We start from the raw sequence: 25,432 nt of genomic DNA on the forward strand, positions 1-25,432 counted from the left end.
TCAAGCTGAAATGCAAAATCAATTTATCCTCAATAAAAAGTTTTTGTTCTGCCTCTAGTCTCAGATAATACACTAGGCAGTCTAAGACATGCATAAATTTTACAATGTAATACAATATCTTCCTATGCGTAAATACATCATCATCAAAATGTGTAGGTTTTTCCCACTTCATTAAATTTAAGGAAGACAATTTTGTTTCATGTTTCATTACTACAGACTAAAACTGAAACTTGATTTAATGCTATGGGTCTCCTTCCTTAATTAATAGTACATGGGGGAAAATTAAGGGGGAAAAATTTTGGTGGAAGATATGGAGCAAAGCTTTAGGCCTGTGGTTGAGTCCAAGGAAAGGCAGATAGGGGGACCCAACGAGTTTGTACAGCCCAGAGCTGTACAAAGGGGGAAATGCTCCAATTTGGCCTAGGACAAAGGTGTTATGACTATCTCCAAGTCATCTCAGGGACCAGCCCAGTGCTACCCAGAGTCTTGCACTTCTCCCCAACACACACATACACACGACACCTCAGCTCCTCTTCATGTGCAGAGGCTCAGGCTGCCTCTCACCCAGCTCAGTCTTCCTCTAGCCATAGTAGTTACGAGCCTGGGCCGCATCCACATACTTAAATTCTCTTTTTAAAAGCCTCTGTTTTCTCATCTGTAAAATAGAGATTAAATAGTATCTCACTTACACAGGAGTGAGGAGGAAATTTTTTTTAAATGCATGTACTCCTAGGCAGTTTCTGGCACATAGTGAGGCTCAATAAATAGTATTATAATTACCCCCAGTGCTCCTCTTTTGTCCCCCACCTGAACTCTCATTTCCTTCCATTTCCTCTGTTTCTGAGTCTCTGCTAGGTCCTGTAATGTAACAGAAAAAGCAGATAGTGGTCTTGGTCAGTTCTTAACATCTCTGAGCCTGTGATTCCTTACTGGTAAAACAGGAATTCCATTTCCTTTGGGGTTAATTGAACACCATTTATTAGCAATTCACTGAGTCAGCTCGGAATGGAACTAGATGACAAAGCCTCGCGTTTCAACCTCATGACCCCTCCTACTACTTCTTAAAACCCCAGCAGTGGGAAGGTATGTGAGCCCTACAAAGGGGAAGTAGGTCCATTTTATTAACTGACGTCCAGAGGAAACATAGTTGGTTTCCCAGCGTGCTTCATCCGCATCTCTCTTCTTTGCCAACTGATGGGTGAGTTCAGCCAGATTTTCTCTGTTTTCCCATCTGTCTTTCCCATCCTAGGGAGTGGCTTCAGGCTCCTGGGTCCACTCTGGGCTCCTGGCTCAACTCAGGAAGATCTCCTCCCTCATCTAATTTTGCTTTTTACCATCCTCGCATCTCTGAATCACAGAGGGCAGGGATGGCTCTGGGAATTGAATTTCCTTCTGACTATCCCAGGGAAGGAAGGGCTGAAAGAAGTTTTACTGAGATCAGAAGAACTGCATTCTAATCCAGCATCTTCCATGAGTTAGATGAGGAATGTCAAACCTTCCCTGAGCCTCAGAGTCTTCATCTTCCAGCCCTTCCAGTTGAGGGCAAATTTAAGAGCAAAATATGGTTGCACAAATGAAAAAATAGACTTTAAAAAATGATTGTGCATAACAATGATATTAATGGAAGCAATCATTTAAATTTTCTGTCTTAACCCAATCAGTTGTCACTTAGAAAACTAACTCATAACATAGGCATTTTATGTTTAATCCCACTGAGGACTGACAACTTTTCTATATGTGCTACTGGTATTCTACTCTTTGAAGATTTTACTATCCCCAGAGCTCTCAGAAAAGACAAGGAACCCTCTAAGTGAGGAATATTTCTCCTATCATCAAACTCATTGGACTTCACCTTCTGAGGACTTGGGCACCTAGTTAATGAATTTGGACATGTTACCCCAGTTAAATCATGTGTACCCTAGGCCTATCTGAAGGGCACAAGAGGGAAGAGAGGGTATAAGGTGAAAGAAAGTATAGATTTGTTCTTTGTGACTGCATGGAGATAAACAAGGACCAGAAGTAGAAGCTTCAGGAGTCAGATTTGGGGTCTTTGCAGGAAAAAGTTTCTAACGATCAGAGCTGTGCACAGAAAGACTGGGGAACTGCAAGCAAGAGGCAGTAACTGAGTTTCTGTAAGTGGAGGAATTTCTAAGGAGCCTTGGTGGACGTTAAGCAAGTCTTACAGGACATTTGAGCAGATAGGGAGTTTGGACTATGGTTCTGAACCCTGAGTATGTTGTGGGATGTCTGTAAATAAGAGGGCTTGTGTAGTCTCAAGTCAAGAGTTGAGCATATCGTTTTATTAGAATTTCTTACAAGGGAAGGAAGGATGTTCTGCTGGTGATTGTGTAGTAGAGAAGTTAGGGTGCAAGCGGTATCAAAGGACAGGACACAAGAACTTTAAGAAGGAAGTTGATTTATTTTGACCAGCTGGACTCAGCGGACTCCTGTTCTAATAACCGAGCCCCGAGTAGAATTTTGGCTTCCCTTTTATGCAGAAAAGATATAAGGGTGGGGAGTTAAATGGTGCTTTTGTGAAAGAAAATGACTTCCCTTGTTAGTTAATTGTTTGTCTGAGTACCAGAGTAAGCATCCTCCATATTTCAGGTGAGCTTGAATTAGCATATCCCCCACATTTCAGGTGAACTTGAATTAGCATATCTCTCATATTTCATGTGAGCTTGAATTAGCATATCCCCCACATTTCAGGTGAGCTTGAATTAAAATCTCCCCCACATTTCATCTGGATGCAACTTTAAATACACCTTCAGTCTTACATCCTTTTTGAACATTCAAAGCCTGTAGGGCTTACACTACTTATTTGGATTTTTAGAGACTCGGTACACTTGGATACATTTTAGATAATTTTGAATTTATGCACAGGCTATATTATATTTCCCCCTTTGAGGCCAAGCTTAAGTTATTAAGCTTCAGCATCACTATTGTCAGAGTTTTTCTGGACTGATTGGTATGTATATAGAGTCATGAGATGGGCAGCTGTTTGTGCTTTTACTATACCATTTATTAGGGTGCACATTCTGTTTACGATGAAAGGAAGGAGGCTAGGAAGTATGGTGCATCCTCCTACAAGGAAGGCAATTATTCCCAGTAGAAGCTTGAAATTGTTTACTCTTGACTGCTAGCTTTTAAAGGGATTACTTAAATTTCAACCATTTCAGGTTTGCACTGAGACATGAGCAATTTTTACCATTTTGCTTATAATTTCATTAATAATTTTCCCAGTGCTGTTTAACTCAAGGCAGCAGTTAGAGAAATTGAATTTTCCACAAACTCTCTCTTCAACTGCCAGGAGATAGTCTAGGGCAAGACAGTTTTGATTAAGATAGAGTTCCTGAATTTAGTTTGCTGTTGGGCTAGTAAGTTTAGTACATGGGCAGTTTCATTAGTTAGTATTTCTACCACAGCTTGTAGGTGGATGAGTCAGCTTAGCATATAGACAGGGGTTTGATAACCCCACGTGCCATCCTCTGCCCAAGTTGCTGGCCCATAGTATTGGATTATATGCTCAGGGGGGCATTTTTTACTTCCCCAGGTAATGACAGTCCTTTCTTTTCTTATGTTTTGATATACTGACTAACTTAGCTCTTTCCCTTTTGTTAAGGGAATGAGGAAGAAGGAGGGTTTTATTGTACCAAGCATACAAGTACCACACCAGTTTCAGGGAAGTTTTTGGAAAGCAACTCTCCCACAAATCCAGTACAGACCATTTGGAGCAGTAAAGGCGTCCTTTGTGGTGGAGTTCCACACTGTGATTAATTTGGGGAAAGTACGATTTATGAGAACAAGGTCAGATTCATTCCATGTTCCCCAAGGTTCTGTTGTATTGGTGGTTTAATTTTGGAATTTTTTTCCTGTACATGTTAGGTTTTCAACAGATACTGAGGAGTTTCAGCAGGCCCTTGAAGCACAATATTTTTTATGACAGAAGTTTGCAAGGGCCACATACTATCTCGGAGGACAGCTGGGAGGCCTGTTTTATTATATGGTCATTGTATTCTCTAGTTTCCCAGGGACATTGGTTTTCCATATTAGTACCTCCACATACATAGCACAAGGAGACATTTAAGGCTGTCCCTACTACTTCAGCCAGGCTTACAAAGAAGTTTCTTGCTGCTTGTGGGATGGAAAAGAGTTTTTCCATTTCTTCATAGAAGGAGTGGAACACAGAATGGGCTTTACTTGTGAGTGGGTATTCCTGATACCCAACCCAGATGTAGGCTTCTGGGTTTATTTCTCTACTATCAATGCGGAGGCCCATTTAGACTCCCTGAGTTTGCTAGGATTCAGGTTTAAGGATGGTAAGGTTTAAGGGGTTACAGTGACCATGTGGACAGTTAGCCAGGACCATACCCTTGGTGGGGATGGCTGTTTGTTTAGCTGTGTCTGTGTTCCAGGTGGTCCAGGTGACACAGGACCAGTAGGGGCAGTAGTATGCACATATGTATTTGCACCAGAAGCCACCTCTTGGGCTGTACTCTTTATTTCTGGAGCACACGTATACTTATTGTTATGAGTATATGTCTGCTCCCAGCTGAGCCCTCCACAATCAGTGTTTCATGATATCCCAGAGTTTATAACTTGACATGCGTTAAATAGGAGGGATGCTCATTGGTTCTGGCTATTGACTGGGGTAGAGGAAAGTAGCTCCCTATTTTGATCAAGCACTTTTGTTTTCCATTTATAGGAGACTGTTGGAGGTCTAGGGTCATAGTAGGTTATTTGGCCAGATGTGTTACAGACACTATAGGAGATTCCCTGAAACTGGCAGGTGGTTATCTGGCCCTTGCAGGTATAATGACTATGATATATTAATGTGGTATTGACATGGGCCCCTGTTCATACCTTTTGAATACATGGCTTACACTCTGTGGTGCTGACCTGGGACCAGGGGAGGGTCAGGGCTAGGAGTAAGGAAAATAGCTGAAGGGGCATTGTAACTGGGATTAAACTGAATTCCTATTTTTCGGCGGTGCATAGACCAATCAGCTTCTGGGGTGTGATTGGAACAGAGTTCGGTGTTCCATTCTCAAACTTTGGCCATGCATGAACCAGTCAGCTTCCGGGGTGTGACTGGAGCAGGGCTTGCTGTTCCTTATTTTCACAAGATAAGTTTGGTTGAGTTGCGGTTATCTGGAATACAGGTCCAGGACTCTGGGGCAGCTCGCTTGACCCAGCTATGGTGTATTCACAGGGTGATTTTAGCTACTTTAACTGCAGCGGGGGTGGATAAAATGACAAGATAGGGTTCTTGCCATCTAGGGTTTAGTGGAGCTGACTTTCAGTCTTTGACTCAGACTGCATCTCCCAGCTTGTTCGGGTGTATGGAGCTGCTTAAGCTAATGGGGGCCCTTTCTTGCAACCAGTGAGGCAGGTTTTGTAGGGTTTTTCCTAAGCTGATCATTTGCTGAACTATTGATAAGTTTTCTCTTTTTCTGAGATCCTCTTCTATATTTTTTATTAAGGGAGGTGGTTCCAAAGAGGATTTCATAAGGGGTTCGGCTTAGCTTTTGGCTTGGGCTGACTCAAACTTGGAGGAGAGCACTTGGAAGTACTTGCACTCATGTTAGCCCAGTTTTTTGGCAAATCTTGGCAATATAAATTTTTATTGTATGGTTTATTCGCTTTACTTTTCCTGAGCTTTGAGGACGGTAAGCGGTGTGCTGTTTCCATTTGATGTACAGTGCCTGTGCAATCTTTTGAGTAATTTCAGAGATGAAGATGCATCCATTTTTTCAGAACCAATCGAGAGGGGTAGCCCATATGAAGAATGATTTCTCTGAGAACTTTGGCTACTTTTTTAGCTTTTTCTGTTTGAGTGGGAAAGCCTTCCACCCAGCCAGAAAAGGTGCAAACAAGGACTGGGAGATATTTATAGCTTCCGAATTGTGGCATTTTAGTGAAATCAACTACTAGATTTTTAGAGGCATACTGCCAATTCTCTGGACTCCTGGGGCTCCCGTGGGTCCCTGGCGAGGGTTATTTTTTGCACATGTCACACACCATTGGCATACGGCATGGGTGATAATGGCTAGTCTTGGGATATAGAAGAATCTTTCTAACACTTTAAGATGGGTTTTTCCCAAGTGTGTGTTCTCATGGTAGTCTTGAACTACAGTTGTGGCTAATATTTGTGGCACAATTATTCTGTGACCAGGCAATGTTCACTATCCATTTTCTCCTTGTGTCCCATGCTCAGAGAGTATCCACTCTCTCTCGCCTTGGGTATATTGTAGCTCTCGGTGATTCAGAGGCTGCAGGACAAGAGCAGGAAGTGTATACTGGAGTTTTCGATAATTAAGAGGCTGAGAAATGAGAGCAGCGGCCAGGTATTCAGATAAGGATTTTTCCCGTGCCACTGTTTTTGCTTTAGCGTCTGCCCACGATTTCCCTGGACAATGGGACTGTGGTTTGTCTGGTGTCCTTTACAGTGCATTACAGCCACTTTGACAGGCTTCCAAACTGCTTCTAGTAGCTGTGTGCCATATTCAATGCTCTTTTTCCCCAAGTTAATGAGTTCTTTTTCTTTGTATAAGGCTCCATGCATGTGCAGGGTAAGGAAGGCATATTTGGAGTCCGTGTAGATGTTAACTTTGGCTCCAGCTGCAAGTTGCAGGGTTTGGGTGAGGCAATGAGTTCGGCTTTCTATGCTGATGTATTACCCGAGAGGCACTGAGCCTCTACTGTGGTCTCAGATGTTACTACAGCATATCCCACTCACTGATTGCTGCCCTGCATATAGCTACTCCCATCCATGAAGAACTCCATGTCAGGATTTACCAGTGGCTGGTCTTGGGGTTCTGGCATGCTGGAATATACCTTCTGCAATATTTTAAGGCAGTTATGGGCTGGAACCCCTGGCTCCACAGGGAGCAGGGTGGCAAGATTTAGGGTTTTTATAAGTTCCAGTTGGATGGATGGATTTTTATATAATAGAGTTTGATATTTAACCAGGCAGCTGTTAGTAAACCAATGTGTTTCTTTGACTTTTTTTAAATTATTTATTTATTTATTTTTTTAAATTACATTATGAAAAATATGAGGTCCCATTCAACCCCACTGCCCCCGCCCCCCACTCCCCCCACAGCAACACTCTCTCCCATCATCATGACACATCCATTGCACCTGGTAAGTTCATCTCTGAGCATCTCTGCACCCCATAGTCAATGGTCCACATCATAGCCCAGACTCTCTCACGTTCCATCCAGTGCGCCCTGGGGGGATCTATAATGTCCTGTAATTGTCCGTGAAGCACTATCCAGGACAACTCCACGTCCCGAAAACGCCTCCACATCTCATCTCTTCCTCCCGTTCCCCACACCCAGCAGCCACCATGGCTACCGTTCCCACACCCATTCCACATTTTCTCTGTGGACATTGGATTGGTTGTGTCCATTGCACATCAATGTCAAGTGAGGGCTTAGATTCCACATGGGTACTGGATGCACTCCTCCCGCTTCCAGTTGTAGACACTCTAGGCTCCATGTTGTGGTGGTTGACCTTCTTCAACTCCATGTTAGCTGAGTGGAGTAAGTCCAATAAATCAAAGTGTAGGAGCTGAAGTCTGTTGAGGCTCTGGGCCTGGGTGTCATATTATCAGTCCAGAGATTCAAATCCCCTACATATATCTTAAACCCAGCACCGACTACAATTCCAATAAAGTAGCATGCAAGTCTTGTGAAAAGAGATCCCCTCTGAGTCCAATTCCATCACGCAGAAACACCAGCTCCAAAGAAGGGCTATCTGTCATGGCAGTGAACCCCATCTGCCATGACCATAGAACCCGTGGGTCTCTTTATCCCTCAAAAGAACCAATACCTGGGTTTGTATCTACCTTATCTGTCTCTTAGACTCTGTTCAGTTGTACATAGGGATATTCCTTCTGACAACCTCCAGACTCTTTTTTTAGAGACTCACAGCCTTATAATCTCATTTCTCCTTTCCATTTCCCCCTTACATTAGGTCAAACAGCTTCCCGAAGTCATGTTATTATATGTAGACAGGTATATTCTGCTGTTCCGCATTGAATCTTTAATTCAAGGTCATTTTCTAGTTGCTTCTTCAGCTGGTATGTGGTAGTGATCCCTCGGTGCCAGGGAGGCTCATCCCCGGGTGTCGTGTCCCACGCTGGGGGGAATGCATCGCATCTACACGCTGAGTTTGGTTGTGAGAGTGGCCACATTTGAGTAACATGAAGGCTGTCAGGAGGAAACCCCCAGGCACAATGCTACTCTAGGCCTTGTTCTTATTGCAGGTGTATAGGCTCAAAAGTGTAACCATTAGTATCACGAGCCCACTGTTGGGCCCTCCTTCCTTCCTGGTTCTTGCCGTTGCACCTGGAGGATTGCCGCTTAGGCACATCTTTAAAGAGAAGCCACATGGGCATGGATTGGCCAGTTTCATTGAGGCAAAACAGTTTCCATTCCTCCTGCAGAGAAAGGTTTAATGCTATTTTCAGGGGGTCCTGTGGCCCCAGTTTCAGTATGGATTGCCCCATGGCATCAAAGGTAATTTGAGCCTGTAGTTTAGACAGCAGGTCTCGACCCAGGAGGGGGACTGGGCACTCTGGAAGATAAAGGAATTCGTGAGTGACCTCCTTACCCCCAATGTTGCAGGTCCTGGCTTGAAGGAAGGGCTGTTGGGCACTTTTGCCAGTTGCCCTACGATAGTGGCTTGTCTTTTTGATAGAGGCCCAGCTGGCTTGGTCACTACAGAATGTTGAGCCCCAGTGTCAACCATCATATGTATGGTGCGGCCCCCAATTTGGACTCCGACCATTGGCTCTGCAGGGCTGAGAGAATAGGAGCCCAGTCTGTCCTAATAACTTTTATCAGAGTTCTCTATTCCTGCCAGTCCAATGATCTGATTTGCAGGGTTTTTTCCTGAACTTCTATGGACCCAGGGTTTGGTTTGTGATGCCCCACTAGCTTTCCTGGCTAATGTTTTGGCTACAGTGGTGGGGTCGAGTGGCCTACTGGGACACTCTTGCTTCCAATGCCCATCCTCTTTGCAGTACACACACTGATTTTGCCTTCGGGGTGGTCCCTTCCCTCTACTTGGGGCAGGGGCTTCCCAGTTTACTCTCCTTGACACAGGAATGGATTTTTGCACAATTTCCGCTGCCAGAAGAGCTGCCTTTTTCTTCATCTTCTGATTTTCTTCCCTCTTTGTTTTTACATCACAGTTGACATAGACTTTAGTAGCAATTTCCATGAGCTGATACACATTCCAGCAAACCCATCCAACTACTGCAGCTTTCTTTGGATGTCAGCCTGTGATTGGGCAGTGAATGGCTGCATTGACCATTGTTTGGTTCTCAGGAGCATCTGGGTTAAAGGGCGTGTATACCCAAAATGTTTCACACAGTTTTTCATAGAATCGAGTGGGACTCTCATCCAGAGGCTGTAGAATTTGAGTAGTTTTTGTCATATTTACTGCCTTCCGGTTCCCTGCCCTGAATCCTTTAACTAAGGCCCTATGGAACTTTTCTAGTCGGTTGAGCCCGGCTGCGCTATTCAGATCCCACAGTGGGTCCTCCTCTGAGAACTGCGAGCGGGCATATTGGTCACTGTCCAAAGCTCCCTCAGGTGGGTATTCTCTAAGCCAGGTTAGAGCTCCCTGTGTGACACGCATTCTTTCTTCAGAGTTTAATAAAGTCATTAAAAGTTGTTTACAATCAGCCCAGGTGGGTTTGTGGGTTTGTATGATGGACTGGAAAAGGCCCATCATAGCTTGCGGGTTCTCCGAGAATGGTGGGGTGTGGCTTTTCCAGTTAAAGAGGTCCATTGTGGTAAAGGGCTGATAGATGAATGTCCGGTCCCCCTCTGAACCTGGCCATCTGCATCATAAAAAATTGGGGTCCGGGCTTCATGGAGAGGTAGCTGAAAGGCAGCCTTTCTCTCTGCTCCCTCTGCCCCCGGGGTTCCCATGGCTGGAGTTGCTGCCTCTCAGCATCTCCCTCCTGACGGATCAGCAGCACTACAGCAGCGGCATTGCCAGGGGCAATCAGCTGTAAAAGCAGCAGGTCTGCATTTCCTGTTGCGGAAGGTGTCAAAGACCGCTGTGGAGACAGTAAAAGCAGCTGTGGGGACCGCATAGGGCCCTCTGGTGCAGATGGCGATAAAGATAACTGTGGGATGGTATAGGTGCCCTCTCTGATGGTGATAAAAGCAGCAGCAGGGATGGTGTGGGCGTCTCACTTCCCTGCACAGATGACGACAATGGGGCCCTGCTTAGGGAGACTAGCTCATTTTCATTCTTCAGTACTGCCAGGGTAGGAGTCATCGCATAAGGCAATGGAAATTCATGTTCGTATGGCCCTTCTAAAATGGGCGGATTGGCACTCGACTTGGGCTGCACTTTCTCTGGGCCCTTTGCATGGTGATTGTTTGGTCTGGTCCCTGGGATGGCCCTCCTCAGTTTCTGTATTAGGCAAATCCTGACTTCCTTAGTCGCGCACTTCCTTAACCAGGGTGGACTTTGACTCACAGCATTTTCCCAAGCATCAACGTAGGGGAGCTGGTCTGGGTGTCCTGGGTTTCCAGTTACTGCATTGTGGACCCTACAGATGATCTGGGTATCTAAAGTGCCCTCCTGGGGCCAGCCCACACCGAAAGTTGGCCATTCTAATTCACAAAGCATCCTAAGCCTTCCTGGCTGGAACCTTATGCCGTATACTTCTCCACGGAAAGCACAGGGGAAGTTTTTCAGCATACAACCTAACAGGTTTCTAATTTGTGTGTTTCCCATGGCTCCACCCTGTGCCAACAGTGCACAACACTCACTCAATCCTTACGCTTTGTCAGTTTCTGGTGACATCCCTCGCGGGAGCTTTCAGTGCCTCTTAACTTTAGCAGATCAGAATAAGCCCCCTATTTGGAAGAAGGTCCCTTTGCAGGAACCACCCAGACTGCTCTTGATCCTAAAAGGGCACCACAGAACCGTGGATCAGTACTCTGCACTCACCCTGCAGAAGTGATTTTCTCAGTCACCACAATCATATGCACACAACCACCCCCCTTTCCTTTTCTTGGACCTGAAGAGGAGACGGCTTCTTCCTGTATTCTCAGGATTACTGGGGCCTCCTCTTTTAGAGAGCAGATCAGGGTCACTCCTAATTTTAGAATTAGGCTTTTCCTGTGCTATGTCCCCAGGAGTCTTACCCGTCTGACATATGGAGCTCCTTGCTTTGTTCTCAGGGTCTCTCAAACCCTCCGGTGCCTCCAGTTCATCTGGGAGGGTTCAGCAAAGTCCACAACTTCTTTCTGGACTCAAATGGGGTGTCCAGGGGCGCCCAGGGCTGGGTTTCGCCCGGGCCCTCCCAGCCTCCTTGGAGACATCCAGGAGGGGCAAACAACTGTTGCTGCCTCTGACCTTCTCAGCATAATCCCAGACGAGCCCCCAGGAACGTAGTAGAGAAGTCGGGTGTACGCAGTATCGAAGGCCAGGACACAAGAACTCTGAGAAGGAAGTTGATTATTTTGACTGGCTGGACTCGGCAGACTCCTGTCCTAATAAAAACCGAGTCCTGAGTAGAATTTGAGTTCCCTTTTATACAGAAAAGATATAAGGATGGGGAGTTAAACGGTGCTTTTCGAAAGAAAATGACTTTCCTTGTTAGTTAAGTGTTTGTCTGAGTACCAGGTAGGTTCTGAATTAAAGTATCCCCCACAGTTCAGGTGAGCTTGAATTAAAATCTCCCCCACATTCCGTCTGGATGCAACTCTGAATACACATTCAGTCTTATATCCTTTTTGAACATTCAAAGCCTGTAGGGCCTATATTACTTATTTGGATTTTTAGAGACTAGGTACACTTGGATACAGAATTAGATAATTTTGGATTTATGCACAGGCTATAGTAATTGCAGAGGAACATGCCAGGATGGGCAACTCCCTGGGAGTCTCTCCAGGGCCTGGTCCTCAGCTTTAAAGATGAAAGCTTCCGCTGTATATGAGCATGCACTTCTGGTCAGCTTCCGGGCCTAGGTCACTGTGACGCAGCTCAGAAGAGACCACCCATGGAGTCTGCAGGGTCACTCTACTGGGAGGTATTCCCACCCCCAGGGCTGAAACCATCACATCTGCTACAGTTCTCAGGCTGGCTGCACTCTGTGAGCAGGCAAGCCATTTGACCTCCACATCTGGCGTGACTCCAGCTTTCTTCCTTTGAAGGTGAGGAAATGAGGGTCAGAGAGGTTAAGTGACCTGCCCAAGAACACACAGTCAGTCAGCACTTCTCACACCTCCCTTGAATTTTTTAGAAGACTGGTTTTTTCAGGAAGCAGGTGGTCCTGACATAGAGTCTTACTTTAAAAAAAAAAAAAAAAACACTTCCTGAAAGGAAATAATGACCAGAAGTGGAACCGAGGAGGGGGGAGCAGGGCGAGGGGAAGGAGAAGTGGGGGAAATTAGCAGTGCTTTTCAAAGCCCAGGTTCCCACCTGATACCTGAACTGTGGGCCACAGGATGCAGTTATGAAACTCCATCTTCCCCCTCTGCCCTGCCCAAGGTGCACCTCCCACAGCAGTAAGGTCAGAATTCCTCCTGCAGCCTCCAGGGGGCAGGACAGTGTGAGGGGGGCAGCCCTAGGCAAATGACCTCCCAGGTTTGACTGAGAAGACATGTCATCTTGTGCAAGATTAGAATATCTTCCTTGCAGAATTATTGTAATACTTTGAAGGAGATAATGAATGTAAAATAATTATAATGATAATCACTATTCATTAAGCTCCCTACTACATCCAAGTCATTTTTCAAACAATCTCCTCACATGGTCTATATAATAGACCCTCTAATTAGCCCCCGTTTTACAGTTGAGGAAACTTAGGCTCAGAGAAGCCAAGATTGCACAGCTATTAAGAGGTAGAGCAGAGTTTCAGGCTCCACAGCTAGTGTATCCCAGGAGATGCTCGGTAAATGTATATTTGAGCTGAACCTTCCCCAGGGAGAGTCTGTGTACCTTCTCCAGGTGCACAAGTCCAAGGTAGCAACTGGAAAGTCCCAAGAAGAGCTGGAAGCTCAGTTTCCAGGATGCAGACTATACCACCAGGAAACCACCCTGGCCCAGCCCAGAAGGGTCATGAGGGAGCTCTTGCAGCTATAGTATTCTCATCTAGGAAATGGGCACAGTAGTCTCCTTTACAACTTCTAAACTGATTTTGTGTGTGTGTGGTTTTCACAGTAGTTTCTTTATACGAAATGAAAACGAACACATAAGATGTATAGAGTTCAAGCTGCTCTGATGAAAGGAGAGTCCCTTAGCCCCTGCCCCACCACCCCCTACTCCATGCCCCATCTGCCAGACTTTTCCCTAAGGTCCTCAGAGGCCCTATAGCACTGCCACAGACCCCAAGAGTGGTAGGGAGGCTCAGTTTGAGAAACCCTGCCTTAGGAGTCCCACTCCATGATCCAGTCCTTCCACTGGCTTTGAGCACATCGCCCAACCCTTTGAGCATCCATATCTTCATCCATAAAATGGGACTGGACAAAGTAGTCCCTAAGATTCCTCTGAGATGCTCTGGTCCTAGGTTTCCATGACATGCTGGTGCATTCTGAAAGAAGCACCAAGTAACTCAGAGAGTGCCTGGGGGCTGGATTGGGAGGCATCTTGTCTTACCCTGAAGTCTTCTTGCTGGCTCACCATCCTTGGTTCTGGCTGCACTAATCATGCAGCCTCTCTCATAATTTGGCCCTCTTCTCCCACTCATGTAAGGCTTGGAGTAACTGGGGAGAGGCGGAGGTGATAACCAAGAAAAGGGAAGTGGAAAAGAGGAGGAGATATTCTTTCCTGTTGTGGAAGGTTGACTCTCCTGGGACCAGAAATATCTGAGTTGTAGCCAGGGCAGAAAGCAAAGGGACTCCTACCCAGCTCCATCCACCTTCAAATGCAGGTTGGCTGGGGGACATTCACTCACCCTTTCACCTCCTGGCTTACCTTGCTGGGAAGTCATCCAAAGAGGTTTTAGGAAATCTTTTTCTCACTATTAGCCATCCTTGCAGAACTGAGATGAAAAAATGGGAAGCCTCCTCAAGGCTGGTGTCTTATGACACCATCTTTGCCCTACTCTCCCACCTCTAACTGTGTTGTTAGACTGGTGTGTGCTTCTCAAAATGCTTTCAAATCCTCATTCACAATTAATCTTCCCCAAAGTCCTGACAAATAGTTGTTGTTATTTCTCTCCTTTGAGTTTAAAAAACTGGTGAGTGTCAAGATCACAGAGTGTGGTGGAAAGAGCACAGGCCTCTGAGTCAGAGGTAACTAACATCTCATCCTGCTTCTTCCACTTCTGTCCCTCTCCAGTTTGGCACCTTGGGAAAGTCACTCAGCCTTTCAGAGCCCCAGAGTCCTCATCTCTAAAATGAATCTACCTCTAACTCTGGGGACAGGGGGATGCTGTGTGGATCAATGGAGATAATGCCCTTTAAATTGTTTTATTAGAGTGATACCAAGTGTTAGTTGCTGGAGTTAGTATGGAGGAACCAGGATGGAACCCAAGTCTCCTGACTTCTAGTTAGGCCAGGGCTCTTTTGTCCACCATCTCCACCCCTTTCTGGCCTGGGCCCCATGAACCCAACACCAGATGATCTGGAGCCTAATGCTTCTTGACCAGCCACTGACTAGTTCACAACAAAATAGTGTATCCAGACCCTACCCAGTGGGACATCTCCTTCTAAGGAACTTACAAGGGGGAACTGAAGTGACATTAGTGGTGGATTTTCAAGAGGTGGATGTGAGAAAGAACTGGAGACTTCCTCAGGAAAGGGCTTTGAACTAGACTTTATGGGTCCTGAATAAGATTTAGATGGGCAGAGGGGAAGATAAAGCACAAACAAAAACATGAGGTGGCGAGTGAGCTGAGGGTTAGGAAAGGGAGGAGGCCCAACTACTGATGGCAGCCAAGAGGATGGTGGTACCAAGTTTCATATCCTCACACAGCTTTGTCTGGTCTCAGATAGGACCAACCCAGGTCATGTGACATGCCAGAGGAAGGCTATCCCCTGAGACAGGTACTGGTCAGTCTTACCCAAACCACCTGACTGCTACAAAATGAGGGAGTGATGGAATGGATGCAGAGGAGGCAACCTGCAGCATTCACTAAACTCTTTTAGGTGGAAAAGTAAACATCTGAGGATGGTAAATGAGTCTCATGAGGCCCAGTCTCCCAAGGCCTTGCAGGCAGCTATTGGCAGCCACTCATTCTCTGTCTGGAAAGTCTTCTGATCCCCATACCAAGTTAAGTCTCCCCATTGTATGTTCCCACAGTACCTGGTACTTCCCCATCCTTAACAATGTAATTACTTATTTAATGACTGTCTTCCCTGCTAGAAATTCATGCAAAGATCATGACTATCTTGTTCACCAATTGTATCCCCATCTCCTAACACAATACTTGGCACAAAGATGGAATTCAGTAGCTTCTTTTAAGGGAGGGAAGAATGAATGGCCTCCAAGGCAGACCTGCCTAGACATAGTAAAACTCCAAGGCATCACACACTGCAGGTGGGGAGACCACCACAGGAAGGGGAGCATCATGGCAGCCTGCATGAAGAAGGCACATTTCTAGATTTCTTTTCCCATTCAAAAGAGAAGGGGAAAGGAAGCAGCTGTGGCTCAATCGGTTGGGTTCCTGTCTACCATGTGGGAGGCCCTAAGTTCGCATCCTGGGGCCTCCTTCTGAAGGCAGTCTCGCCTGCACGCTACAAAGAGCCGCCAGCCTGGGTACCACAGAGTACCACGGAGAGTCAACTCAGCAAAATGACACAACAAAAAGGGAGACAAGCGAAAACACAGAAGAGCACACAGTGAATGGACACAGAAAGCAGACAGCAAGAAAAAGCTGAAAGGGGGGAGGATAAAAAGAAAATAGAGAGAAGGAGAAATAAAACCGGTCAGAGCTCAACCTGCCCCCTCCTCTGAACCCACATTTAGAAAATGGCACAGAACTACTTTCCTCTTTCATGATCCCTCTTCCCATCCTGAAGATGCAATTAAGATAAAGCAATACACTCCACACAGGTATGTATTGGCCATTTTCCTTATGTCACCCTCCAATTACATTCTAACAAGAAATAATAAATTCAAAGAAATTTTCTTATACTTCCACACAATTCACATCTCTTGGCCTTTACCCCAAAAACATAGCACTGCAAAGGTAGAAGAATGAAAGAAGTCATTGCCCCTGGCTTAAATGTATGCACACTTGCTGAAGCCATGTACTTGCAGATTTTCCATCTCTCTGTCTAAATATCCCCCAAAACCTAATGTGAAAGTGAAATGACTTGAAGCTTGCCCTAAATTCAGAGACTGCACCCACCAGGGAACAAGTGACACCCAATTCTTCAAAATATTCACCTCTTCCACCTCCACTGCTGAAGTGAAAGAATGATTGAATGAATTGATCAATCAAAAATTCAAAATGAAACTGATTTCATCTGTAAAACTTATTAGAACTGTTGTAACACCCCTTGAGATGACCAAAGAAAAAGCAGTAGAAAAACCATCCTGGCTTTAGTATTAAGGGAATAGGAAGAGGAACTTTTAGGAAAATCAGATTATCTATCAAAAGATGATTTGATAAAGTTTCAAAGGACCCTAAGTGTATATGTAATGACTGATAAATTTTAGGGAAAAATTGTTTTTGAAAACAAGAGTCAACTCCTAAAAGATATTTACCCAGAGAGAGAAACCAGTACTTTGGGAGAAAATGTTGGTGAAGAACTGGTAGAGACCTCAGGTCTGTAACCAAGGGAGTAGGTCAACATTTGGATGTATCAGATTTTCTCACCCCGTGATGCTGGTAGAACAACTTATGTTTGAGGGGAAGGTCAACAAAGGACATGAAAGGGAAATTTGGGGTTCCCTGAGGCCCAAGGCTTTGGATTTGACCACTTAGTCCTTGAGCAGGTTGGGGAAGGGGTATGGAGAGGACTGGAGCTGGTACTAGTGCCTCCAGGGCAAATGCCACAGGGCCTTTAAAAGAAAGAGTCCAGGTTCCTGAGCTGGAGAGATGTTGGGTAAATCCTCAATTCATCACCTTGGACAAGTTCTTAGTGTTTCTGGCTCTCAGGGTTCTCACCTGCAAAATTAGGCATCAGCAAACTTTTTCTGTAAAGTGCCAAATAGTAAGTATCTTAGGCTTTGTAGACTACAATTATTGTTACAACTACTCAATTCCACCATTGTAGCATGAAAGGAGCCATGGACAATTTGTAAATGGAACATGGCTGTGTTCCAATAAAACTTTAATTACAAAAACAGGCAACCAGCCATTTCAACCATGGGCCATAGTTTGCCGATCCCTGGGTAAAAGGATCAAAATCCCCAAACTGCTTTTAAGTATTCTGTATAATCTTTACAATAAATGTCTGACAGAGAGTTGATCCTTAATATGTGGTGACTAGTATTATTTGGGTGCTCTTGCCAAAGTAGTTCAGTTTTAAGAGGTAAAATTATCTGGACAGGCCAGTCCAGATTCTTTACTAGAAGAGGCATGAATTACATCAAAACTAGTAGCAGGAAATATTACAGACTAAGAAGTTGTAAAATGAAATAGAACCTGGATGCCTGAACAATGATAGCACAGGCCCAGTTAGCACAGAAGGTGCAGCACTAGGGCCCATGATGGTTTTCATTCTAATTGCCTTTAAAATTGGAAGAAAATGAATATTATAATAATAATGAATCAAGTATGGATTGTATTCACCTTTATACACCAAGTTACAATGTATAATTTTTAATATTTTTATGGAGGAAGGACCCACGAAGGCAAAGGCCTACAGCAGCATCATTACACTACAACTTCCAGGAACCTATAGCTTGGCTATTGTGTTGGGTTTTAAAATATTTTCTTTGTTTCTTTCCTTTTGTGTTTTCCATGACATTTTAATAAAGTTCCTTTTAACTATTTCAACCTGACACATTAAGGGTAAGAAGCAAAAATAATTTTAAGGAAAAGTTCTAGTCTTAGTTTTGCCCCTATTTCTGTGAACCTTGAATAAGTTCTTCCATCTCTACTATTTAGTTTTCTCACCTGAAAAACAGCCCCAAAGTGCAGTAGCCCCTGCCCTATAACAAGCATTCAGTCAAGGTTAAGTGAAGGAGTGGTTTATATTAAGTGAAGGAGAGTCTATATAATGTTGCAAAAACAGCACAGGCTTGGAGTCAGGCAGACTAGGGTACTGGCGTGAGCTCTGTCACTGTTTGGTGGAGTAATTTATTAAACCATATTGTGCCTTGAGCTCCTAATCTGTAAAATGGGAATTTTTTTAAAAAGTCTTTTCTCTAAGTATTGTTATGAGGGTGAAATCAGATCACAGTAGGTGTTTTTAAACCACTAATCCCTACCTGAATTCCATCACTGCTCTGCACTTCCATGAAACTTTCAAATGAGAACGGTCAGTTCTTCAGATCTTTTTGCCCAGAGGATGAGTCATTCCACACACCTGTTCACTGGAAATGCTCAGGTGACCACTCCTGGAAGTTCCAGCAACTGCCATTCATAACTGTTTTGTTAGACAGGAACACTCTCTGGGCTACACTGAGATTGTGGTGAAACAAAAAATATCCTGGGGAAGTGAAGCCCTATTATAATTCTCATAATTTGTGGGGTGAGCACCACAAGGTAGCCTGGGAATGTTGTAGAACTCCCATTTTCCTTTCTAGAGGATAAGAATCTCGGTTGGGCATGACCTTGGATCCACTGCAATCTATCTGACAACAGAAGAATAAATCACTCTCAGCCTTCTAAGCGATTGCTATCATTTAGGAACTTACATGGTTCCTCCCAATGTGCTGACCCATGGTTGAGAACCTCTGCCCCCAGGTTGGGCAGGTGGCTGCCAGCTCCGTCTGCATCAGAGTCAGCCCTCCCAGGAGCAATCTGGGAGTCCTAAGGTGAGGATAGGACAGTTACCTCCTGTCTGGTCCCTCCAGGAAAACTTGTCCAGGCTGAAGCTGGACTTTCTGGGTCTGTCGCAGAGCGTGATCTTTTCAGCCTCTGGGAAGGGGGTGGAATCAACTGTAGTCATCTCTCTCAGGCAGTCTCACCTCAATGCCTTCATGTGAGTGGAGTTCAGAAGGGCTTCCCCTAGGGCTGGTTGGGTTGCACTGAGGGAGTTCTCAGGACCTTCCCAGGGCCCATAGGGAGTGAGTAATTGGTGGCAAGGTAAGGATCTCAGGTTTATTTTAAGCTTCCCTCTTGTGTCTGCAGGGACAGCAGCCCCTGGAGCCCTGAAGAAGCTGGTTGGTGCCATTGGTGGGTCCGTGATACTCCCTCTGAATATCCAGGAACAGCAGGTTGACAGCATTGTCTGGACCTTCAACACAACTCTGGTCACCATACAGCCAGGAGGGGCAAACAGGTTGGACAATGTCATAGTGACCCAAAGAAGTAACAAGGACAGGGTGAGCTTCCCAAGCAATACTCCCAAAATTACTCCCTAATTCTCAGCAACCTGAGGAAGAAGACTCGGGTGCCTACTGTGTGGAGATACACAGCTCACAACCGGAAATGTCACCCAGAGATATGAACTGCCCGTCTATGGTAAGCAGAATCAATCCCAGTACCTGGGTGCAGTGGTGCACTCCAAGACGTTGAAGAAGCTCAAGCAGAGGCTGGATAAACACTTGTCAAAGAATGTGGGAGAGGGGATTCTCGCAATGATGAAGTTTGTGTGGCTGATCCCTGAGGTCCCTTCCCGCTCACCGATTCTGCAAGAGGCAGTGTGGTACAGCAGTTGGGTGATATAGGGACTGGTGATCTCACAGACGTAAGTCAAATGCTGAGTTCTGTACTTACCAGTTATTTAATCTCTTTGAGCCTTAGTGTTCATATTTGAAAGGAGGAGGAAGGTAATATCTACCTTAGGATGTTTATTATGGTTTATGCATCAATCACCCCTCTTCCCCTCTAGATTCTATCCAATTTGGAACAGATATCCAATTTGTAGGGACAGATACACATACAAGAATCAGACGGAAGATAAAACTGTCAACTTTATTTTTCATAAAGCTAGATAGGAGCTTTCAGTCTAGGTCTTGGTGCCCATTCAGAGGAGGCAAACAGCAATTACTCAACCAGCTACCTGGGGCACAGCTGCCTCATACTCAGTGAGCCCTAATGTCAGGGAGGCTGGGAAATGGGCCTCCTGAATTGCTTGTGGGAGGCAGCACAAGTACTTTCATCCAGGTGTGTCCACTATAGAGACATAGTTGAAGGTAACAGAGACATGCATTCTGCAAGCAAATTAGCCTTGGACAGAAGAAAAGGGCGAGCCACATGGAAAGAGTAAACTCTAACAGCTCCAACCCACCTAGTAGAGGAATGTAGTTGATGGATGTCAGACTCTCACCATCTGACCAACAAACCATCATTTGTCCTCTTATGAGAAAGAGTGAGCATAAGATAGAAAGAGAGACCAGAAGTATTACTCCAATACTGCTCTCTCCTGGAAAGTAAAGCAAAAGCCTCTTCAAAAAAGCCTGGGGACAGCAGAATAGGAAGCCCCTAAGAAGACAAAATGAGCCAACATCTAAAATGCATTTAGCTCAGTGCTTAGCATATGGTTATGTTTGTAAATGACAACTGTATTCTTGTTATGCTATATAGAAAATAGTTATTTCCTATTATTTTTGTTGTTAGCATTATTATCATTATCATTATTATATAACTGTGGACAAGTAGTCCTAGATAGTTCTCTTTCCCAGATAAGAATGTGAATTCTGCTCTGAATTGCTACCTCCTCCCCACTCTAGAGCACCCAGGGAGTTTCAGGTCCCAAGTATACAGGGATAAATCAGAGAAAGGAGGGCTATAGATATGGTTTATAACTGTGGTTGTCCATTTCTCTTTTACAGAGCACTTATCAAAACCCAAGGAAATACTAAAGGGTGTGCTAGAGCCTGAAAAGAAAAGACAGGAGAGAGGGGCCTGGAAGAGAGTCTAGAAATGAAGATTATATCAATAAAAGTAACTAAAAGAGTGGCAAAAATAAAATATGACAGATAAAACTCAAATAGGAGTAAACTTAACCAATGATGTAATGCACTTGTATTCAGAAAACTGCAACTCAGTGTTAAACTAAATCAAAAAAAAACCCTAAATAACTAGAAGAACATTCCATGCTCATGGTTTGGAAGACTAAATATCATCAAGATGTCAATTCTACTCAAATTGATATACAGATTTACTGCAATCCCAATAAAAATTCCACTAGCATTAAAGAAAAAATTGAAAACACGATCATTAAATTTATTTTGAAGGGTAAGGAGTCCTGAATAGCCAGAAACATCACAAAAAAGGAAAAGTGAATCCTCATCTCCAGACTTTAAATCATAATACCTACCTAGAGTGGTAAAAACAGCATGGTACTGGCCTAAAGACAGACACAATAGACCAATGGAACCAAATTTATTGTTCCAAAACAGACCCTCACAGGTATGGTGAAGTGAATTTTTACTAGCTTGTCAAACTCACACAGCTAGGGCAGAACAATCCATTCAACAAAAGGTGCTGAAAGAATTGGACATCCATAGCTGAAAGAAGGAAAGAGGACCCCTATCTCACACCTTATCCAAAAATTAACTCAAAATGGATCAAGAAACTAAAAATAAAAGCAAGAACCATAAAGCTTCTAGAAGAAATTGTAGGAAAATATCTTCAAGACCTGGTGGTAGGTGGTGGATTCTTAAAGGAGACAAGAGGAGGACTGGGTGGATGCATGGAGAAGTTTTAATTAGCTTTACTGTAAAGGTATGGAAATGTATAGAGTGGATGGTAATACACAGTGAGTAACAGCTAGTTTATAAATGGGGATATGACCTGAAAATGGTAGTCTAGTTATGTAAATGCCAAGTGGCAGAATGCTAGAGAATAATTTAGGAACTGAATGGCATAGTAAACCAAGAAGTGGATGAGAATTGTGGTTGATGGTACAGAAGCAAGGGTGTCCTTTGTTAGCTAGAACAAATGTATATCACTACTGTAGGGTGTTGGCAATGTGGAGAAGCATGGGAAAAATACAACTGGAGTGACCTATGGACTGTGGTTAATAGTAATAATATATTCTTGCATCTATGCAAAAGATGTGCTGTGTTGATACTGAGGCAGTATGGAAAATGTGAGCCAAATGTACACTATGGACATGGTAACAATCAGATGATATTATTTTATCTGTAGCAAATAACATACCACATTACGGTGTGTTGATGGAGGGGTGTTGTTTGGAATTCTGCAGATGAGTATGATTGTTTTGTAAGTTTACAACTCCTGTCATAAAAAATATATTTAAAAAATAATACTAGGGTGGGTTGGGGGAAAACACACCAAATGTAAGATAAGGACTATGATTAGTAGTAAGATTTTGATAATATTCTTTCTTTCATAATTTGTAACAAATGTCTCATGACAATGCAAGGTGTTGATGGAGAGTTAATGTAGGGGACCCCTGTATGATGTTATGCGTGTTTGCTTTGCAAGTTCACAACGTTTACTACACACTTAATTGTTTATGTATGTTCGTATATACGTGATATAAAGACAATAATAATAGGATTGGTTGGGGGGAACATACTTTGTTTGTAGTAGTATTTTGACAATGCTCTTTAATCATTAGTTAAAAAGGTTTAATAACAATGCAAGTTATTGGTGGTAGGGTGAGTTATGAGAGTCCTGTATGATGTTATATATGTTTGTTTTGTAAGTTCACAAACATTATTATACACTTATTGTTTATGTATATTTGTGTATGAGTGATGTACTTCAATAAATAAAAAAAGAGAAAAACAAACAAACAATGCACGTTATTGGTGGTAGGGTAGATGATATATATGTTTTGTAAGTTCACAACTATTATACACTTATTGTTTATGTATGTTTATGTATGAGTGATATATTTCAGTAAATTTTTTTTTAAAAAGCAGGGGGAGGATGTTCAACCAAATAAAATTAATAAGAATAAATAGATTAGCAAGAATAAGAACCCCCAGAACTAAGTGATTCTGGTGGTGAGAAGTCTTCAGAAGGTGTTTTGTAAACAACAGTACCACGTGAGGAGGCAAAACCAGACCTATTCAGTAAACAGCCGAGTTCTCTCAAAGATGGGGGCAATTGTTCTTGAGATAAAGGCCCTGCAGTTGTCCTACCCTCCCACCACAGTATTCCAGTAAATGAACAAAATCTTGACGTTAGAAACACAAGCTTTCAAATCCCCCCAAGTCAAGATAACCTATAAAGTGGAAAAACAGTATTTTCAATGCAGGGTAGTTGTGAGGATTAAATAGAAAAATAAAAACAAAATACCTATCACAGTGCCTGATGCATTAAATTTGTCCAACAAATGGAAACTCAGTAACAACAACAATAAAATGAAACCAAAGATTTATACCTCAAGACCAGCCTGAAAATCAGCAAGTAGATCAGGAAAAAAAATTCATGAAGGAATTAAATTAGATAAAAGTGACTGTAAAAGAACTTTTGGGAGTATTATTTACATAACTTGTTGAGCTGCCTTTTTCTGTTCTTTTATTTTTGTGAATTTGAAATAAAGTTGTTAATTATATATATATATATGGATAGGTTGATAAGGGGCACCCTGGTCTCCCAGGGTCATGTGCATTTGGAGTACCTCTGTAACAGATGAGTTCCTTCTCAAAGGACCTATAAGGAATGGTAGTCATCTAAGGGAATTTTCTCATTACCCAACCTGGAAAAGCTTCAACTTTTCTTCTCCTTTTACTGTGCTACATTTTAAGGTTAATTAACCTTAAATGCACCATAGTGATCATTTTTTACTACCACAAACCATCCTGGAAGTCAGCAGACTTCAGATGGGTACTGGAATGAAATAGGCACCTCACTGGCAACTGTTGTTCTCTTCCACGGGTTTGTCTGGCACCTCATTCCCGGAAGGACTGCAGGCAGCTGGGTCCTCTGCTTGGTCTTTTGAGCCCATCCCATCCAAGCAATGAAACACTGACATTGCCTGGGTTGGCCACATCCAAGGCTCAGAGTATAATCATTTTCTCACAAAAGGGATAACTATCTTTCTATGTTTTAGGCTATATTAAAGGCATGTTACCTACTCTACTTCTTAAGAGAACTCCATTTTAACAGTAATTTAACTTTACATATCTTGCCCAAGGTTAAGTCAGAGAACTAGAATTTGCATCCAGATCATCCTGTTTCATAATCCATTCTCATTCCATTCTGTCACGTGTCCATCTAAGACTTTGCCCATTATTCAGCACCTTGATCCAACTACGAGACCCTGTAATACATTATCTTCACTCAATCATCATTTCTTTACCTTGTGCACAAGACTGTCGAGAGAGTGCCAATAACTTTCGGAAATCCAGAAAACCCAAGTGTGCAACATCCTCCTACTCTTCCATTTACTAGATATAACCTGTTGCGTGACAATGGACACCTGAATCAGTTGTCTGTTGCTCCATAATAAACCACCACAAGGACACACTGCCTTAAAATACAATGTATTGGAGGCAGGGCAAGATGGCATCTGAGTGAGTGCACCTAATAATCTCTCCTGTAGAGAAGCGGCTGAGTAGGGTTGGAGTCCTGCTGGACCAGGCTATTTTGGGTGCTTGCAGGGCAGGAGGTGTCTGGACATCGATTTAGTGGGACGATGACAGAGGAGATTCTTACAAGAGTGAACTTAGCCAGCAACAAGAAAATAGAGTAAGAAGAACAAAGTGACAAAGAGAAGACATAACACTTATACACAAACAACACCTAATTAATCCCCAAAACTAGACAAAGAAGCTAAGGAACTGATTAAACCTGTCAAGATAAAATGATGACCAGACAGCAACAAAAAACTACAAACCAAATCAATAATCAGGAAAACATGGCTGAATCCAATGAACAAACTAAAAACCAGGAAGGGGAGCAGAACATTGGACAAGTAATTAAGGATCTCAAAACATATATTAGAGACCAACTTAATGAAGTAAAGAAAGAGATTAACAAAAGAGAGGAAATTGCAGACATACACAAAAAGATAACAGATGTGATGGTGATGAACACCACAGTTCAAGAAATCAAAAATACACTCGTAGCAAATAGCAGCAGATTAGAAGAGGCAGAGGAGAGAATTAGTGTCATGGAAGACAGTACATCTGAAATTGAAATCAAACAGATAGTAGAACTGATTGATAAAAAGATAGAAAAAATTAGAAAAAATCCAGCTAGGACTTAGGGACCTGAATGACAATGCAAAATGCACAAACATACATATTATAGGCATTCCAGAAGGAGAAGAGAAGGGAAAGGGGACAGAAGGGGTGTTGGAGGAAATAATGGCTGAAAACTTCCCAAATCTACTGAGAGAGATGTATGTACATGTCCAGGAAGCACAACACACCCCAAACACCATAAATCCCAACAGGCCAACCCCAA

General features: G+C 43.4%; 1 long non-coding RNA gene across 1 annotated transcript; it reads left to right on the forward strand.

Annotated features, from left to right (window-relative positions):
* The first annotated feature begins 1,134 nt into the window (after window positions 1-1,134).
* On the forward strand, window positions 1,135-22,861 carry LOC131273143 (uncharacterized). Its single transcript, XR_009180305.2, has 3 exons — window positions 1,135-1,198; window positions 19,229-19,787; window positions 20,875-22,861. It is a non-coding gene; the product is annotated as an uncharacterized lncRNA (long non-coding RNA).
* Window positions 22,862-25,432: the final 2,571 nt, after the last annotated feature.

Source organism: Dasypus novemcinctus, chromosome 13 (genome assembly GCF_030445035.2).
Source record: "Dasypus novemcinctus isolate mDasNov1 chromosome 13, mDasNov1.1.hap2, whole genome shotgun sequence".
Lineage (NCBI taxonomy): Eukaryota > Metazoa > Chordata > Mammalia > Cingulata > Dasypodidae > Dasypus > Dasypus novemcinctus.